Source organism: Monodon monoceros, unplaced genomic scaffold (genome assembly GCF_005190385.1).
Source record: "Monodon monoceros isolate NGI ecotype Baffin Bay Population unplaced genomic scaffold, NGI_Narwhal_1 Super_Scaffold_14, whole genome shotgun sequence".
Taxonomy (NCBI): Eukaryota; Metazoa; Chordata; class Mammalia; order Artiodactyla; family Monodontidae; genus Monodon; species Monodon monoceros.
The window spans coordinates 35,319,410-35,337,628 of NW_021703770.1; positions in this window are offsets into that span (position 1 = coordinate 35,319,410).

The following is an 18,219-nucleotide window of genomic DNA, read 5'->3' on the forward strand; positions in this document are numbered from 1 at the left end:
CGGCTTGTTTCTCTGACAGGCGAGGGGGCTGCACTGACGGCTTGGCTGAGGGTGCTGGGCTGCCTGACCTACATTCCCCCCGCGGAGGAGCTGAGTGTTCATCCTCTCCCGGGGGAGAACAGGGGTGCCCCCGCCACCCCCGCCGGACTGGACTGATCACGGGCATCCATCCGGCTTCCCACCAGCCACCCTCCCCATCACAGCCAGAATGTCTCTTAAAAACACAAATTAGGTCATTCCATTCCCTCCGGAAAACCTTCCAGGGGCGTCCCGTGGAACAGAGCATGAAAGGCATGCCGTCCCATAGTTCCAAAATCCCCCATGATGCACCTCTGCCTGGCAGACTTCAGCCCATTGGTCTCTTCTCCAACAATTATGCTCCAGCCCTGTGCCCCTTTGCTCCCTCCACAGGGCCTTTGCACCTACTCTTTTCTCCGCTTGTCATGGCAGCTTCCCAGGGCAGGCTCCTTCTTGTCACTCAGGTCTCGATTTAAATGTCACCTCCTTAGAGAGGCCCGACTACCCAATCTAAACTGGATCCCTCAGTCAGTTTCTAGCATTTTCCCCACAACACTTACATTAAGTGGTTACTGAATACATGATTGAATGATGAGTGAGTGAGCCTTCATCTTCTGTCTTACATTATTCTGTGACAGCCAGAGTCTTGGCCCCCGCCTTCTTCCTCTGGGCGGATCAAGAAGGCAGTTGGGGCTTCCCTGGTGGCGCAGTGGTTGAGGGTCTGCCTGCCGATGCAGGGGACACGGGTTCGTGCCCCGGTCCGGGAAGATCCCACATGCCGCGGAGCGGCTGGGCCCGTGAGCCATGGCCGCTGAGCCTGCGCGTCCGGAGCCTGTGCTCCGCAACGGGAGAGGCCACAACAGTGAGAGGCTCGCGTACCGCAAAAAAAAAAAAAGAAGGCAGTTGGAGGGGAAAGAATTGCTGTGCCTGGGGCTGCTGCCTGGATCCCCCAGGCTCTAGGGCGCTCTCCCAGGCAATTGATTAGCCTAAGGGATCTCATTCCTGGCTGCACATAGGAATCCCTTGAGATTTTAAAATAACCGATGCCCCTGGATGCCTTGGACCTCAACCCAGACCAATTAAATCAGAATCTCTGGTGCAGGGCCCGTGGAATCAGTGTTTTCTTTAAGCCCCCTAAGCCATCACAGTATGGAGCCTGGAGCCGAGGTTGAGAGGCTGAGCAGCCCTGCTTTAGGGGCCTTGGCACAGAGCTGTGCCCAAGTGCAGCCCAGTGATCAGCGCCAAGGGCAAGGGCTGTGTCTTAGCTCAGTTAACACCCACCCCTGCCCTGCCTCTAGGGCCAGTGCCTGCCCAAGCGGGGTCACCATAAAGGCTGGGTGCCTTTTTCACCACGTCCCCTCAATCCCCGGCTCCTGCAGGTCTGCCTGAGACACTGCCTCTCAGAATCATTTACCTTGGTTCCTTCCCTTCCTTGGATTTAGGGTGAAAGAGCACAGAGAAGCTGCTGGGGGCAGAGGCAGAGCGGAAGAGAAGAGGGAAGCAGGCAGGGAGACCTGAGCTGGGGAAGTGGGACTGAGGCTTGGGAAGGAGAGTTGTGGGGAGGGGAGGACCGGGGTGGGGGGGGGGCAGGATTGAGAGAAAAGTAGGGGTTTTAAGAAGTTTTGCCCTATTATGAGTGCAACTCCTCACTAAGTGTTTTCTCAAGAGGCCACAGTAAGTATTTATATAGTTTTTGCATTGTTTCTGAATGCAGACTGAATTTATTACATGTGAGTCCTTGCCTAGGCTGTTTGGCTTTATCCCCAGAGGCCACCCTCCTCTCCTCCTACAGCCCCCCATTCCTAGGTGCCCCTGGAGGTCGATAAGGGAGAGAACATTGTTTCTGAAGGGCTCCTCTCTGAGTTCCTTATTACAAAGGGGACCAGATGCCCCAGAGCTGACCTACATAGGGGACTTCGAGGTCCCACATCTTGCACCTTCTCCTCCAAAACCCATCCCCTTGGGAGGCTCTCCCAAGGTATACCCAAGTGACGTAATGGATATTGCTCCATTGGGGCCCTGCAGTGAATTCCCCAGAACACCCTGGGGCAAGGCTAGAAAAAAATTAAGGTAAACTTGATTAAATTTCGAATTAAGGTTGCCACAAGGGAAATTAACAAGAGGACAGCTTGGCTCCCAGTCTCACTCTTGACCACCTCTGGGATCTGGCTGTCTTTCCTCTCTACCCCAGGCCCTCCTCAAAGCACACAGTGTGCAGTCTGAGCCCCAGCGGCCCAGGAACTCCCTCTCCATCTGCCTCCGGCATGTCACTTATGCTGTCCCTCCTCTCCTGACCCTTCTTTGGGTGACTGACAGCCTGGACTGAAACCCCCAGCCCCTCCCACTGGCCCTACTCTCTGGGCCCAAGGGGGATACCAGATCAGGAGGGTTTACCTCAAGGCCCTCACCTGTGGCCGAAGAAGATGAAGATAGTGGTGAAACGAAGCTAAGAGGGATGATGGTGAGGGTAGCAGTAGAGGGAGGCCTGGCACAAAACAAGTGCTTAAAATGTCAACCATGACTAGTACCAATTACTGAGTGCTTATGTTGTGATCGGCCCCGTGCTAAGCTCTCTGCTTGCCTCCTGCCCTCACTTGGGTACCATTATTAACCGTATTTTACTGATGCCCATGAAGTGAGATGCCTAGACTCAAACATGTCTCTCTGGTTCCAGAGTCTGGCCTCTTCACGATCTCAAGTGCGAGATTAATTAGGGTAGGCGAATTGCTGTAAACAACAACCCCCAATCCCGGTAGCTTAACCTAATAAAAGTATCATTTCTCACTCATATTACAGTTCAATGGGGGGTCTCCACCCACTGATTCCAGAAACCAGGCTCCTTCCATCTTGAGCTCTGTCAGTTTCTAAGAGCCTTGGAATCCTTCCCTGGGATCCTCTACATCAAGATGAGAGATGAGGGAAGAGAGTGTGGAGGATGGCATGAGACGTTTCCAAGGCCAGGTCTGGAAGGGGCAGACTTCTCTCCTGCCCACAATCCTTTGGCCAGAACTCAGTCATTGGCCACATGTAACCAGGAGAGGTGGAGGAAGTTGCAGGGAGAAGAGAATTTCGGGGCATCAGCATTCCCTGTTGCCTGTGGGAAAGTTGATGCTGGTGGACATCTGCATCCATTTCTCCCAAGGTGGGAGGAGAGAGCACTGGAGAGTCTCCACTCGCTGCCCACCACGGGGTAGCTGAAGGTATCCCCAGCTGGAAGGACTTCAGGACACAGGCCCAGGGGAGTCCTGAGCTGGAACTGAGGGATGATCTCTCAGCGTCAGATAAGACTTTGTTTCCCTTTTCTCAGAATGACGTTTTCAGCCCTGAACCACCCCACAGGTCTGAAGAAGGGTCAGGCCCAGCTCTTGGTTACAAGCAGCAGAGAATAAGGCAGGAGAAGCAGGGAATAAAGGATATTAGGTAGGTCAAGACTCTCTAGGCCAGAAACCCAACTTGGAAGCTGCAGAGGCTGAAAGCCCACTCCTTTCCTCCTCCTTTGATCTCTACTCCTTCCCTAGGCTGGGAACTTGGGGGAAATCTCTCAGGGAAAGATTCCCTTTCTGCCCTGGCCTGCTTGTCCTTTACCATGGCCAACCATCTACCGTCGGACACATTCCCACCTCCCCATAGCTCCCCACAGCTCAGAGGTACTCATAGCTGCAGCCCACAGGCCTTCACTCTTCTGTGAAAGTGACACCCACCCAACTACCCATCCCTTGCCCATTGATGGATCCATCCTTCCACCCACTTACCCATCCCTCTGTGGGCTCCTGTTTCCATGGTTACCCCAGGGCCTGAGTCTGCTCTGGGTTTGCTGAAAGATTCTTCACTCTAGGCTGTTCCCACATCTTTACTGCTGGACTCAAACCCTGGATACCTAATGGGGTCCCATCCTTCTTACAGTTCTCCCCTCCTGCAGATCACACATTCCTTACCCATTGGTCCACCAAGGCAATCAGCTTCCTGGATTTAAAATAAAAATTTAAAACTCTCCAGTATTTGAACAGGGAGGTGCTCTGGAAGTACAGTGTCCGGGAGGCTGCCACAGGCAACCAAGTGGGAGTTCCCAGAGGTAGGTAGAGTCCCTTTATAATAATAACAGAAGCTAACGTTTACTGGTCACTTACTATAAGCCAGGCACTCTTCTAAGGGTTTCACATCTATGAACTAGGTTAATCCTCATAATGACCCTTTGGGGTACATATTATGATTTTATGAAGGTGAACAGGCACAAAATGGTGAAGTAAACCTGTTCAGAGTTACAGAGCCACCAGTGACAGAGATGGGATTCAAAGCAAGACAGTCTGACTCTAGAGGTTTGTTCTTAGACACCTCATTCATGGCCTCTCTACAGCCATTCCTCCCCACCCCAAGGATTCTGGAAGTTTCCCTGATTCATTTTTTCGAGACAGGAAGTAGGATTCCGAACGCCCCCTCCACTGCTCAGCTCAGCCCTAGGGGTGACAAATGCCCACAAGGGACCCACTTGGTGTCAGCTTTCGGTTGCTCAGAGGCCTGGGGTCGTGGGCACAGCTTTTCTCAGGAGGAGTTCCCCAACCCTACCCAACTTGAGCTGGTCTGTCTGTGGCCTCTTGAGGTTGCCTCAGGTTAGAACCAAGCAGCAGCTTGTCCTCAGAGACCTTCAGGAGGGTGGGAAGAAGCAATCCCATCAGAGAAACCCAGCTGAGGGAAGACACAAGATGTTCCCCACAAGCGACAGAAAACCAATTCACACCCTTCCCCGCAGCCAAAAAATTAAGCTAATTTTTCATTTCTTTGCTTACGTGTGACTCAACTAAACATAGGCCTCTAGGAATGCAAACAATGACTAGATTTTCTTAATTTAGGGCAGCTTTAATTAAACCTTGCTAAAATGACAGAGGCTCCGGATATTTTTATCACAGTAGGAAGCTATGTGATTTGGGACGAGGAGACGTGGGGAACACGATGCTAGAAATGCCTCCTACCCTGGCCATCTCCCACCCCAGACTGGCCTCCCAGGCCTGCCCTGGCAGCATGTCTCCTGAGAAAAGCTCAATCCTCCTGAGATTCTTGTTTCCTTTGCTCTTGTTTTTATTAAAGGAAATGCATTTCCTTACACTGCACTCATTCTAACTAACTGGAGTTGGGAAATCCAAATGACTTAGCAAAAAAAAAGTTTAAATTACAGGATTGTTTTTGGAAAAAAATTTGGACTTACCAGAAGTTCATAGCAGAAATATTAAGAAACCGAAATTAAAAGTTTCAAAGGTATATCCAATTCTCCTGTCCTTCTGGGCATACGAAAGGGTGTTTTTCCTTCCCCACACTTTCCAAGTTTGGAGGAACCGTGTGACTTGTTCTGGCCAACGCACTCTGTCTGGAGGTGACGTGTCATATGTGGGCCAGAGCATTTAACTGCTCTGCCATTGTTAGAGGCTACAGCATTCTCTTCCCCTGCTGTGGAAGTATATATTGAGATGACGGTGCCACAAGATCAAAGCAGCCTGGATCCCTGAGCTACCCCATGGAGCACAGCCGCCCTGGAGTCTCCTGGATCTGAAGCAGACTTTGTATGTTTGAGAGATACATTTTGGTTGGGTAATATCACTGAGGTTTGAGGGGAGTTGGTTGTTTCCTACAAGCAGAGTCTATCCTATCTTGATTAATACAAGAAATAATGCTTTCCTAATAATCATTGTACAATAACACCATATTATTTTAATTATTTCCTATTAGATTATTTTAGAATTTCCAAAATCATCTGTCTTGTTTAGTCTGGAATGGGATGAAGTTTACAATTTTTGGAGAACATATTTAACTTATTTAAGCAAAATTGATGTGTCAGCAGGAAGGTTTTTAAATTTATCAAAATTCCAGGGTAAGGTTAAAAGCCGCCCTTCAAAATAAAAGTCAGAATGGAAGGTAGATTTATTTCTCAGAGTATTGTGGGTGTGGGCAGTTTCTCTCAAAAGGTGACAGTGACTAAGTGTTTGGGAAGGAGGAGGTGAGAAGATGTTTGAAGAAGGAGTTTTTTGTGCGATGTGCTATTAGTTAAGGGGACGCCAACCAGTACAATAAATAAATGTATTATGGCTCAAACATGATAGACGTTTACTTCTTATTTACATAAAGTCCAAAATATTTGTTGTAAATTGGTGGGCAGCTCTCCTACAAGTGGTGATTCAGGGAATTGGGCTCCTTCCCATTTTCAACACATCCTTCCAATGTTGCAGAGCTTATCTACATTCAGCCTGGAGAAGGGGAAAGAGAGTGGAAATGGATGTGGGATGTTTTTAGAGCCTAGGCCTAGATGTGGTACCCATTGTATCCACTGGCATCTCACTGGTCAGAACCCAGTCACATGACCACTCCTAATTGCAAGGGAGCTTGGGAAATATCATCTAGCTGTGTGGCCAGGAGGAAGAGAAATCAGGTTTGGTGAAGAGCTAGCCGGTTTATGTCACAAAAGACCTCCATTCTTTCCAAGTTGGATTGGAGTAATGCTTTTAGAATGTAACCCCGTGTAAAAAGGACCATAAGTGGACCCGACTTTGTGCAGGTTAGATCTGAGAGGCCTGAGTGGGATTTTGCCTAAGGCACAGTTTTCTGCTTCTTAGATTAAAATAATAGTCATTTTCTGAGCCACAGATATACCTTCTAGGATTCCCAAAGTGTTGGGACCGTAATATAAACAAATGTAGGTGAATGAGGTATAAGCACTACAGCACAGGAAAGCCTGAGAGAAACATGGAAACTTCTCTGACATTACAATTAGAGTTTTAGAGAACAGGTGGAACCACACAGAGGATTAAACGAACGCAGGGTCACGCGAATTGGTTAAATGGAGGACGCCTACAAGAACTTGCGAACTGGACATTAGCATTTAATCTAATCCTCAGAGATGCCCAACTCTGTTTTAAGAAATAAGAGACTTTTATGCAAGGAGTGAGGAAGTCAATGATAAGCAAACTTGAGCTAGTTCAAAGTTGTTGCCCTGCTCTAGCTGGGACCAGCTCCCCAGGAGCAGGGCTGCTACTGTAAGCCTTGCAATCAAGTGGGCTTTGAACTGTTTATACAAGTTAATTGCTACTAGAAACATAAGAAATTCGCAGGAAGTTCCACGCAAGGAACCAGAGAAAAGGACTTTGAGTTGTGTTAGTGGTTCTTGGAAGGTTTCGGGCACGGCAAGCACTGAGGGCAGAACAGAAGCATTGTAGATGGAGTACTGAACAGCAGAGATTCTTGCAGCTCTCAAGCCACCAGGCATCTGATTTAGTGGTCAACTGTCTCACTGGCCTAAGGGTAGGGCATCCTAAGGGTAGGAGGGCAGGGAAGCTAGGATTTATAGATTGAGTTCATAATTAGGAATCTACCAGCAGCACAAACGTTCTCCTATGCTGCAGTAGGAGGAGCTGCTATAGCAAAAGGCAGCCTGAGGGAGCCATAGAAGCAGGCTTGGATAATGAGAAGCCCTTGGATCAATCCTTGCAGGAGAAAGATCTGCAACTTTTAGCAGAGTGCTGGAACAATTTGAGATCTGATCTTAAACTTGGAGAAACTTCCTTAATTCCCTCTGTTGGTATGGCTAATCACGCCGAGGAACAAAAAAAAAGGCAATATGGCACCTTCCGGAAGCAAGATGGAATAATGGGATTTAAACTAGGGCAGCCAGGATGGGTTTGGGGGGCAGTGCAAGATGGATGGGAGAGCAGCTTCCTTAGTCTCATTCAAGAGACACCCCAGGGGCTTCCCTGGTGGTGCAGTGGTTAAGAATCCGCCTGCCAGTGCAGGGGACACGGGTTCGAGCCCTGGTTCGGGAAGATCCCACATGCCGCAGAGCAACTAAGCCTGTGCACCACAACTACTGAGCCTGCACTCTAGAGCCCGTGAGCCACAACTACTGAAGCCCGTGCACCTAGAACCTGTGCTCCGCAACAAGAGAAGCCACTGCAATGAAAAGCCCGAGCACCTCAACGAAGAGTAGCCCGGCTCACAGCAACTAGAGAAAGCCCGCACGCAGCAACAAAGAGCCAACACAGCCAAAAATACATAAATAAAACAAATAAATTTTTTAAAAAAGAGAGATACACCCCAGATCCAGCCCGGAACTTAGGGTGAAGACAGTGCCCTTTAATTTGCTCCCAAAGGGGTAATGTTGGTCACATGAGAGGCATTTCTCGGCGCTCAGCATGAGTGAGACAGTATCACCCTCAGGCTGCCCTGAACATTGGAGTAAGTGGTGTGTGTTTTGTTTGTGGCAAGAAAGAAAATTTGAGTTTGTCACTATGTAGAGACCTCCAAGGAGCAGAGACTCTGGTGGGAGAGGCTGGGCAGGTGGGCTCAGATATTTACGATGTAATAAGTAGGGGTGGGGGGCAGACTGCCAAGGCACTATGCCCTCACCTTAAATTGCCATGTCTCCAAACTGCACCGGGAAGGAGAAGAGAGGAGAATGCAGGTTGAATGAGGAGATGGGTTGAGTGCGGGGAGTGGACTCATTATAATGTCATAGGCGTGGTCAATATTCTATTTTGACTGAGACTTTGTACTTCTGAAAGGGAGTTGTGTAATTGGTTTGTTGGCTCTAGAAAAGTTGTAATAAGATGAAGGATTTTATTGCATTGCATTCAAAGGGAGTGGAGCATAGGTTGGTGGCTTCTCAAAGAAGAACAGTTAAGATAGTGAAAAATCCTTGTGCCACTTCATCTAGAAAATCCATCCCCAAATCTCCATTAAATCCTCAAGGATTTAAGAGTTGACTGTGTATTTCTTTTGACTGTGAAAAAGCTGAAAGGGCCATGAGGACACTCAAATTTATGTGGGTTACATTTAAAAAGCACATAAAAATGGATGCGGCTGGCTGGCTGCATTTAAAATAAGCCTTATCTAATTATCAAAACAAATTGGCCAAACTTCTTTGGGGGGGGGAGCTGGTGGATACTTTATTTGTATGTAATTAATTGTAATAATGAAATGTCATTGTAAAGTTATGCTACCGGTAATTATGTTCCCAGTTGTGGGACCTTGAGATGTACCAAAGCTACTATTGATCTGAGGGTAAATTATTAATTGAAAAGAAGCATTTTGAAGAAGCACTATTCCCTACCTTTCTTCTTGTTCCTAGCACCTGTACCATTTGTGATGGTTTTTTTTTTAGGAAACATGTGAATGTGTGTGTGTGTGTGTGTGTGCAGGAGGAACTTATTGGAGGTAAGATGTAAGAGGAATGGTAGAAAACACAGGGGAGTAGTATCATAGACACATTTAATATTATTAATTAAACTATACATTGTCAGTGAAGAGAGATAGAAATATAAATGGTGTGGCTCATATCATTCATTAAGTGACAGTTTGAGTGTTCATTTATTTCTTTTTTTAATAAGATTATTTATTTTTATTTTTGGCTGCGTTGGGTCTTCATTGCTGTGCGTGGGCTTTCTCTAGTTGCGGTGAGCAGGGGCTACTCTTCTTTGCGGTGCACGGGCTTCTCATTGCGGTGGCTTCTCTTGTTGCACAGCACGGGCTCTAGGTGCGCGGGCTTCGGTAGTTGTGGCTCGCGGGCTCTAGAGAGCAGGCTCAGTAGTTGTGGAGCACGGGCTTAGTTGCTCCACGGCATGTGGGATCTTCCCGAACCAGGGCTCGAACCCGTGTCCCCTGCATTGGCAGGTGGATTCTTAACCATTGCACCACCAGGGAAGTCCATGAGTGTTCATTTCTTTACCCCTATATCCACCCATTCAGACATGCATACCTAATTCTCTAGGAAAGCATTTGAGGCGGCCAAAATATGTTTTATCCCAGTCCTCTATTCAACAGATATTCGTTAAGGCTCATGAGCAAGACAGACAAGCAAAGGGTGATAGGGCCACACTGTAGATAAGGTCCACCTATTAGGGATGCCTGGGCGAATCCCTGATCCAAAGGGCAATCCCATACCTCTATCCCATTCTTTCTAGAAGGAGATGGAGATAAGAGGACAGACTCATATGTTTCTACATGTGTTTTCACTAGGGAGGGAGGCACGGCCTTCAGCAAGACAGCTGCTCCTTGGCCTGTAGACTCCGACAGCTTTGACTTCTAAGGTCTTCCAAACTCACTTTAGCTGCCTGGTTTTTAGTGCAATAACCACCAAGATATTCTATTATCTTTAGATCAGTGGTTTTTAATCTTTCCCCATTTCTAACAGCCCAAATTAGAAATAATGTGGGAAAACTAAGGAAACACAAGTACAGAGAAAATAAATGAGACCGATTCAATGGCCTTCTATCCTAAACAAAATCTGATTGTCGGACCTCTGACTTGGGTCGGTTCTTTCCTCCTGTAGGTGTGGCACTCTCTGGCCAAGGATGGGACCACCGAGGGTCTTTGAGAGACCCAGGCTTTCCCTCCCTCCCTCAGCCTGGCCTAGAAGGCATTTGGCAGACAAGGTGTAGGAGATTGTCCTGAGCTTGAATACAGCTGTGAATGAGTCAGAAGGGACTTAAGGCCAGTACAAGGCCTCAGAGCCATGTTAACTGTATTTTTCAAGCCTTAAAATTGAAACACATGGCTTGCCACATGGGTTAAAATCGGACAGAAAATCTGAGGTTCGAAAATTCACATTGCAGCATGTTGTAGCCAAGTCCAAAATGGGACTTGGAGGTTGGCTGTTGGTTGAACTGATGGTCCCTCCGTCCAACTTCGAGCATCTGTTTACATGAAGTGAAGTGCACAGGGCCTTTGTTGGCTGGAGAGCATGGGGGGAGTTGGCGGCAGAGTTGTCTCGGGAAGGAAGAGAGGGAGAGACTGAAGGGATGGAGGGAACGGCAGAGTGGTCAGTGCCTCATGGGCCCTCATGTAGACAGAGGGCTTAGAAAGAAAGCCAAAGGGGATATTTTCACGAGGAGGTTGAACGCACTCTGGATACAAGCCAAGCTGCTTTGGGGCTCACCCACAAAACATGAGAGATGCCATTCTTCTTACTTTGCACGGAACCCAGCACTGCTCTCACATCTCATGGTATGGTGACTTTAGTTGCTCCAAGAGATGGTGCCTCTCTCTCACCCAAAATAGCATTGTCCACGGGGTACCATTAGCAATGGATTCCCAGAAAGCCTCAGCCAAGTGGATGGGGGCATGGGGCTTAGTAGGCCATTTAGGGATGTGAGGTCCTGAGTGAGGAAATAGGGGCAGGAATTTTGGGTCATTGATGTTTATGAGGCTTAAATAAGGCAAGCTGCACTATAGGAAAAATAGAAGACCACAGAACAACAGGGGGCATTTTCTTTCAGACTCAAAATTGGGTCATATGGTGGTATTCACTGTTGGATAATAGGACAGATGATCCAAATTCGGGACTGGTCCAGAAAAATTGCCAAAGCAGTATCAGATTAAGTTGACTGAAGATTTCATTGGATTAGATCCCTAAACTCCGGTTATGAGCGCTTATTATGCAGCCTATTGTCTCAGCAGAATGGGAACCCTTGCTCGACTTGATGAAACCAGCAGAAGGATTGCCAGTCAGCCTCTGGCTTTGGATTATTTTGTGATCTAACATTTTAAAGAGCTCGTGTCAGTGAGACCAATTTGGAATACAAATGATCGCTTAAAGTCTCTTAAAGGCTTTAAGAATATATTTTAATCATTGAATCTTCCCCTAAGCCCAGCAGAGTTATTCATGAATAAATTGTTGTGCCTTTGAGTCAACAGGAATTGGGCAGACTTACTGAATTAATGGACATTTCCCTTTTTCTAGTCCATTTCATGGTGTGGCAATGTGTATGTTCACTAGCTTTGTGAAATGCAGATGGGGTATAATTTTCCCCAAATTGGTCTGTTTTACATCATTGAATTTCAGTTTTTTGCATTTTTATGCCAGAATCAAATTTAGCTTATTATTATTGTTGTGGAAAATAATTATAAGCCTTTAATTGTCATGGCACTTGACGATTTAAAAAAAAATTCACAAATGTTATTTAATTCCGTCCTCACTGTAACATGGGGGACTGAGCAGAGTAGGAACGATCAAATGTGCCTCCAACTCCAAAGTGCCCCTCTTTTCCTGTTGGTAAATGGAGGTTCTCAGCAGTTAGGTGACGTGCCCATGGCCATGCAGATGTAAGTTACGGAAGCAGGAACAGAACCCAGAGTGAGTGGCTCTGCCAGTCCAGAGTTGTGTCTCAATCAAGCCCTGTCTTCAAGGTCTGTCAAGTGGGGGAGATCAGATTTGCCTTGCAGGCTCACTGTGAGTGTAATGTAATTGTAGGAGATGGCACAGCACCTGACATCAGGTAAATACTTAGCTGCTCCTTTCTCTTCTCATCTCCATGCAACGGCAAGTGCCATTTGGAGGTTCTAAAGCCCCCAGGCTGAGATGTGAAATCATAAAGGCTTCCTCTCAACCAGCCTGGAGGCTAAGGAGCTAGCAGCCACAACACCCAGGCACGCATACGCACATATACATGCACGTGTGTGCACACATCCACCCGCCAGCATGCACACATGTACGCACATGTGTGCGCCAGCTGAAGAGCGCCTCTCTGAATTTCAAATCTCCAGTAGGTTAAGAAGATGCCTCTTCCCCATCTCCTATGGTCTAGTCTCTAAAATTAGCTCCATAAATGTTTCCCCACTACACGTACATTGGTGGCAACGCACTCTCCAGGTCTAAACTGTACAGCCCCTCAAGTCCTCGGCTTTCATGGCCAATCAGTTCTTCCACTTGCCTGCTGACCTCCTCCAGGCCTAAAGCCTCTGCTGGGTGTGTCCTCACTGCCTGTCCAGTGGTCCTTTTGCCCAGAAGTTTGGTGAAAGATGTAACAATAGCCGGGATAGTCTCTGTTTGGGCCTCTCACCCCCTTAGCAAGCTCCGCTGGAGTGGAGGGGCAGGTTGGAGCTCATAGGATGCCCCCACCATGGCCTCCTCTTCCATGCTGGACTCCAGGGCTGGAACCAACCTTTGCCATCACCTGGCCCATCCCCCTTCTTTTACAGAAGGGGAGTGCCAAGCTTAATTCTGGGCTTGGGCTACCCGAGAGAGGTGTTCCTCCTCATTTGTGGCGGGACAACTGGATAAACCGTGTCTTGTTTACCCATCGGCAGCTCGTCAGGAAAGAGGCAGAGTCCCCCCACCTTTCAGTGAGGAATCGCATTCAGGTGCAAGTAACAGAAGACTCAACTGCAGCCATTTGAACAAACAGCCTGGAGGCCGCTGTCTGGAGGCCCCGTGTACGGCCCAAGGCCCCCAGGACCGGCTTCTGTGTGATTGTCTCAGTCTTTTCCTCCTGCTGCTACCTCAGGATCTCCAGAGGATGGCTGCATCTCCCGACATTTGTCTGTGTATCAGCTGGGAAAAAGAAGGAAAGAAGGGACAAACGTCTCCTCTCATCTCATTGGCCTATAATATGACTCTGCCGAAGGGCTTCTCTGGCTGTGGGAACCTGCTCTCTCTGTGCATGGAGCGGACCAGAGGGACAGAGGATCACCCCTGACTCCCTCCCCAGGGGCAGCCCTCAACTCATCGATAACTGAGAGCAGTTGGTGGATTGGTACCCCAGCTCCCTTGCCTCTGGGGGTGATGGTGGATAACTTCAGGGTATTGGTTCTACACCCATCTCCAAGAGTCCCCAGTGGGATTAAGCTTCAATGTTGCCCACTTTCTTGATAATGCATCTCCCATTGGCTTCTTTTTCTTCCTTGCCCACTCGCCTACTGGTGCTTGTTGGGATCCCCTCCCAATCAAACTGCTTGCACTAGAATTGCTCTTTCAAGGTCAGTTTCTAGAGGATACCAAACTAAGGTGATCAGGAACCCCAGGATCAGAGAAGATAAGCAAATGGTCTAGGGTTGCCAGTTAATAAGTAGACAGCTAGGATTCAAATCTGGGGCTTCTGTATTCCAAGCCTGTCTTCTTCGCTGCTACCCTGAACTGTGAGTGTCTGACGGCCCCTGCATGGAAGGGAGACTCCAGCAAGGCAGGGCCCACCTTCAGGTTGGGGGCTGTGAGGAGGATTTGGCTGCCCTTGACCTCCCTCCAGTGTCAGCAGCTACGAGAACAGCTGGGGGACAGACTGATCCCAGAGTTCAGTTTTGAATTCTCCTTCACAATTAGCTCAGGGCTCATGGAAACTGTCAAAGGAAAGGTCAGGCTCTCCCTGGAGGCTGTTCTTCCTCTTCTGGGGTTGCAGGACACTCAGCATGGCTTCTCCTACCCTGGCCTCCCACCCAGAGTCCCTCTTGAAGGGGACAAAGCAGATGCTGGTCCCCTGGAGCTGGAAAATGTGCTGATCAGGGAAGGATGACGGAGAACACATTGCATGTTCCTTCCCAAGGAAGAGCAGGTCCCACCCGGCAAAGTCTCTTCGAGGGCTGAGGGAACAAGAACAGACTCTCCTCACAGACATGTCCCCCTCATACAGCTGGCCCTGACAGATGCAGCCCTCATGACTCAGGACAAACACTCCCGGGGGCGGAGGAAGGTGATACATGCTGAACTCACAGGAGGCCACCCCCAGACTCTCAAGACAGCAGAGTCCTCTCGATCTAGCAGATGTGGAGACGGAGGGGGCCCTTATGTGGCTCTGCTCTGCCCCTCATGTGGGTCCAGACCCTCTGTTCTCTCAGAGATTCAGCCCCACCAGGCAAATGAGACAGTCACAGACCCCAGGGAGCTTTGAACACTTTGCAGAGAGACAGGACTTTGTTACGGTGCTAGGTCTGGTTCAAGATATGCAGGGCCAGGGTAGTCTCTCCACAGTGGTATGTAGGTTTGGGAAAAGGATTCAGAGAGGAGCCTATGCTTCAGTGGAAAGAGCACAGGACCTCGAGTTAGGTGGGCCTGGATTCAGATCCCGGCCCTGCCTCTCGCCGAGGTCCCTTAGGAAAAAGAAGGTATTGGTGATGGGCATACACTTCAGGGATGTTTTAAGGATTAGATGATGTCTCATTTGTGGAGCCACCAAGTACATACCAGGTGCTAAATAAATGGTAAAGCTATTATTACTACTAATGATGCCTGGGGAAAATATAGGACAGCAAGGATAGTGTGATCCCATTTGTGTAAAATTGTGGTGTACGGGTAGGATATTTATCACAAACATTAATAGTAGTTACCTCTGGATAATGGGAGTTGGGAGCAATTTTTACTTTTTTTTTAATCTGTGTGCTCTTTAAAACGTTTCCTTTTTTTTTTTTTTCAATGCATGTGCACATAAGAAAAACTGCCCACCTATAACCTCAACAGGTTCCAGTAAAGGCTGGATTCTTTTTTTTTTTTTTAATGGCAAGCTGCACCTTTTTTTTTTTTTTTTTTTGGGCTGCGTTGGGTCTTCATTACTGTGCATGGGCTTTCTCTAGTTGTGGCGAGTGGGGGCTACTTTTTTTTGTGGAGCACGGGTTCTAGGTGCACAGGCTTCAGTAGTTGTGGCACGTGGGCTCAGTAGTTGTGGTGCACGGGCTTAGTTGCTCTGCGTCATGTGGGATCTTCCTGGACCAGGGATCGAACCCATGTCCCCTGCATTGGCGGGTGGATTCTTAACCACTGCACCACCAGGGAAGTCCAAGGCTGGATTCTTGATGTGCTTGAGTGTGAACATTTTGGATGAGAAGCTTGGGGGAAGCTGAAATACTCTTCACAGCAGGAGAAAAATTTGGGTTCCCAGAGCAACCTGAGTGGCAGGGTGAGAATGAGGAGAGGTGTTTGTGTGGGCAGGAAAGAGGCAGCAAGCGGACAGAGGCCTGTGTGGTTGGCAGTGTCCCCTTAAATTTTCCATGAAGTTTACTACTCACTCAAATGCTTGGTATGAATGATTTTTGTTTTGGGAACTGAAACTGGGGCTGGACTTCACTTAAGAGTTAATGTAGGATAGGACAGAGGCAGCATCTGTGAACAATCCATTCTATTCCAACAGCAATCAGCAGAAATCATGAGAAGCTTCTTGAGTTCCATGGGGCATGGAATTGCTCAAGCTTGAGTCGAACTGCCCTGGTTATCAACCACTGCGTAACGAACCATCCCAAACTTAGTGGCATAAAGCAACAATAATAATTTATTATTCTCTCTCACGGTTCTGGGGATTGACTGGGCTCAGCCGGGTGGTTCTCGCTTGGAGTTCCTCCTGCTGTTGCATTCAGATGGCTGCAGCTGGAGTCATGGCAAATATTTCCCCGCTCGTGTGTTTGGTGCCAAAGGCTGGAGAGGCTCAAGTGGCTGAGACTCATTGAGAATATCTCTCTACCTCTGTGGGGTCTCTCCACATGGTACCTGCATCTGGGCTTCTTCAGGGGGCCTGCACTTCTTACATTCATGGCTCCAAAGGCATGTGTCCTGAGAGAGACAGCGAGAGAGAGCCAGGTGGAAGCTATATTGCCTTTTTGACCCAGCTTTGGGAGTCACACCACATCACTTCTACAGCATTCTACTAGTCAAAACAGTTGAAAGGCTCACCCAGGATCAAGAGAGATGACACAGGCTCCATCTCTCGGTGGAGGATCTGGAATGAGCGTGTGGGATTGAAAATACTGTTGTGACCATTTCGGGGAAACACAATCTGCCACAAGACATTTCACAGATGTCGAGGGTCAGGGTGGTCCCCAATTGATAGCTGAGTTACAATCAGGACAAAACAAAACTTTTTTATTTATTTTTTTAGCTATAAGCATTTTTATTTAAAGATTTTACACATTTTCAAGGATGTTTTTTAACCTAAGAATCAAGTACATGGACAATCCAATCAGAAGAAAATGAACATAGATTCCTACTAGCCACATACACAAAAGTACATCCCAGGTGGATTAAAGATGAAAATCTGAAAAACAAAAATAAAATATTGCAATGAAAATTAAGAAAAAAACTATATACTCTTGTGATGTGATTATCTTCTTAAACATGAAAGAAAATCCAGAAGTTGTAAAGGAAAAGAAAATATTACATATCCAAAACCAAGAAATAAACTGAGAGAAAAATATTTGCAATACCATGACAGATAATGGGAAAATATCTCTAATACCCCAATAGCTTTTACAAATGGAAAGGAAAAACATAACAAACCCATAAAAATATGCACATACCATATTACCCAGAATTCCACTGCTTTGTATTACACTAGAGATATATGTACACATGGGCACAGAATGCCTAGATGGATGTTTATTGTGACATTGTAAGAGCCAAAATATTGGAAATAGCCTAAGTCATCAAAAGGGAATGATCAAATAAACTGTGGTCTAGCTATACCAAGAAAACTACATGGTAGTTAAAAAGAATGAGATTCTTATATTGAAGCCTCTCCAGGAATATTGTTAAATAAAGACATTATATATCTTTATGTTGCTATTGTCACAAATAGTGAATTACCTAGTTCATCTTAATATACTGCTTTAACCACACATCCAATTTCAATCTCCTTCCCACAATTAAACACTTACCAGTTTAATGGATATCCATCTAGAAATTTATATATTTCTGTTTTGCATTTTAACTAAATATTATGATATTACGTTATGACTTTCAGCAGCTCTTTTTTTTTTAAAATAGATCTTTATTGGAGGATAATTGCTTCACAGTACCGTGTTAGTTTCTGTTGCACTACAAAGCAAATCAGCCATAGGCATACACATGTCCCCATATCCCCTCCCTCTTGAGCCTCCCTCCCATCCTCCCTATCCCACCCTTCTAGGTCATCGCAAAGCGCCAAGCTAATCTCCCTGTGCTATGCAGCTGCTTCCCACCAGCCAACTATTTTACATTTGGTAGTGTATATATGTCGATGCTACTCTCACCTCACCCCAGCTTCGCCCTCCCACCCCATGTCATCAACTCCTCTCTCTATGTCTACCTCTTTATTCCTGTCCTGCAACTAGGTTCATCAGTACCATTTTTTTTTGATTCCATATATATGTGTTAGCATACGGTATTTGTTTTTCTCTTTCTGACTTACTTCACTCTGTATGACAGACTCTAGGTCCATCCACCTCACAACAAATAACTCAAGTTCGTTTCTTTTTATGGCTGAATAATATGCCATTGTATATATGTACCACATCTTCTTTATCCATTCATCTGTCGATGGACATTTAGGTTGCTTCCATGTCCTGGCTATTGTAAATAGAGCTGCAGTGAACATTGGGGTGCATGTCTCTTTTTGAATTATGGTTTTCTCAGGGTATATGCCCAGTAGTGGGATTGCTGGGTCATATGGTAGTTCTATTTTTAGTTTTTTAAGGAAGCTCCATACTGTTCTC